Here is a 2,619-nt window from a genome sequence, read left to right as displayed (position 1 = left end):
CTGATGACTTTATATCCATGCTCAGATGCCAAGGAGCTCAGAAAGTAACTGACTGTGACTAGTAATAATCAGATATATAGAGATTAGTAACACGTGTAAACATCTTAGCATTAATTGCATTGAAAATAAAATTTTCTGTATGAAACTGTTTTAATAATGAAATGATCTTTTTTAAAGGTTAAAACCTCATTTACTTTTATGTCATAGGGTTTATGCTGAGTACAATATTGCATAACTGTATTAATTCAACTGTAAACCTAAAAATTTACAGCCAATTTTGAAAGAGCTGCATCTTAGCTCTGGAAATTGTTATTGAATGTGTCAGTGCTGTTGTAATGAAATGCTTCTTCTAAGTATGTGGTTATTAAATAAATAATTAAAAAAACAAAAAAATATTGTGTTCTGGCAAATAACTCCTGCTTATATATTTTTTTTTCATTTTAAGTATTTTGCATGCATGCCAGCAAACTTCCTCCTTTCTGGAACTGAACATTATCTTAAAAGTAAACATATATCCTATCATATAATGGCTCTACCAGCAGTAGGCTGAGGCAGATCAAAGAAAGGACATGAAAATTGTTCTGCTACTCTGGAGAAAAGAAAAGCTTTATGGTGCCTGTGATACTGAGTTATACAAAATATCTGTTGTCTCTTGAACAAGGTTACTGATATATCCCCCTAAAGCTCTTAGTTTACTGAGCAGTAGATGAGACTCTTTTGTTCTTTCACCCCAACTCCTAACATTTGTAACTTCCTGAGTTAGAATATTCTGTCATTCTTGGTGAGCTCCTGGATAGTCTCAATATGGGAGGTGGTTACCAGGAACCAGCCATACAATGAGAGACTGAGAACTCACTTTCAGCCCTGATGCCCCATCCCTTGACCTCTGGCAAAAGGGGAGAGATGCTGAAGGTTGTTGACACCAGTGTCTAATGATGTAATCAACTAGCTTACGTAAGGATGCTGCCATAAAAATAAAAAGGGAGCTGAGGTGATGCTTATGTTTGTCATCCCACCACTTAGAAGGCTGAGGCAGGAGGGCCTCACACACACACACACACACACACACACACACACACAATTGGAGAGCTTCCTGAGAGCTGAGGTGTGAAGGTTCTTGGAAGACGGAGTGTCCAGAGGGTCTGAAGGCTGCCCTTGCCACATCTTGCCCTAAGCACCCCCCCATTGGCTGTTGTGTCCTTTGTACTAACTGTTCTAACAAGCTGGTAAACGTGTTTCCCCGGGCCCCGTGAACTGCTGTAGCAAATTAATGAAATTACAAAAGCAAGAGCTCCAATTTTCAGTCCGCTGACATCATAGGTAGCAAACTACTGCTTGCAATTTGCATCTGAAGTAGGTCTGGGCCTTTAACTTGTGAGACCAGACACTACCTCCAGGTGGACAGTGGTGCAATTGATTTTGTGATGTCTGCTGAAGACTTGCTTAAAAGAAAACACATACACACACACACACACACACACACACACACACACACACACACAGAGTGTCAGAACTGAGTGGTAAGAGGCAGGCAAATCTATGTGAGTTCAAGGCCAACCTGGTCTACATACTGAGTTCCAGGCCAGCTGGGGCTACAGGGTGACCCTGTCTCAAAAAAAAAAAAAAAAAAAGAGTGCTATATGAGTGAACAGATTTTTTTCTTCTCAACCATCTTTTCCTTCCTCTTTCATCAAAAGCCTCCTGAAATGACAATTTAAAGCCACCTCTCCCTACCCTGGCCCCCAAAGGGTAAGGGGGGTAAGGGTATGAAAGACACAGGAGGGTCTCTAGACCTGGAGGTCAGCTGAGTAATGCGCTTACTCAGGGAGCATGTTCTTACTGAAGGGAGATGTCAATATCTGGGTATGGCGGGGGAATGAGGAGGTGTTGAGGGGGTCAGAGAATCTTCCAGTAGCTCTGCATTGGCAGATGAGATTAAAATCCAGCAGCTCGAAAAGTCAGGGCCATTGACAATTGTAAATATTGGCAAGGGGCATGGAAGCCTCTTGCCTGGATTAGGACCAGATGGGTAACAGGCTGACCTCCTCAGCTGTTCATCTTCGTAATTAAAGTAAATCTCGCACCTGTGATACAAAATTAGCTCAGGAACCAAAGGCAGCCATGAATAAAGTATATTTGCTGCTTTGAACACAAAGGCTTATCATCAAGAGGCATACAAGTTAAGCTTTTAGTGTGGAAAGAATGGCTAAACAATTTCTAGTTATTAACTCCTTGTATTCAGGAAAATTTAAAAAATCACATTTGTGTGCATGTGTGTGGTGTACACACACAGTTGCATGTTCATGTGTGTGCATGCATGAGGAGGTCCAGGGATGATGTCAGGTATCTTTCTCAAATCACTTTCTACCTTATGTTGAGGGTTTCCCACTCAATCCAGAGCTCACCTATTTTGGCTAGTCTGCTAGCTGGCTTGCTCTGGGGATCCCAGGCTGGCTGCCACATACACCCAGCTTCTTTCTGGGCACGGTGACACATGCCTGTAGTACCAGTACTTGGGAGGCAGAGGCAGGTGGATTTCTGTGAGTTCAAGGCCAGCCTGGTCTACATAGTGAGTTCCAGGCCAGCTGGGGCTACAGGGAGACCCTGTCTCAAAAAGAC

The sequence above is a fragment of the Nannospalax galili genome, unplaced genomic scaffold (genome assembly GCF_000622305.1).
Source record: "Nannospalax galili isolate Female #2095 unplaced genomic scaffold, S.galili_v1.0 scaffold153, whole genome shotgun sequence".
In the NCBI taxonomy this organism is placed as follows: Eukaryota; Metazoa; Chordata; class Mammalia; order Rodentia; family Spalacidae; genus Nannospalax; species Nannospalax galili.
Note: the sequence above shows the minus strand (reverse complement) of the source record.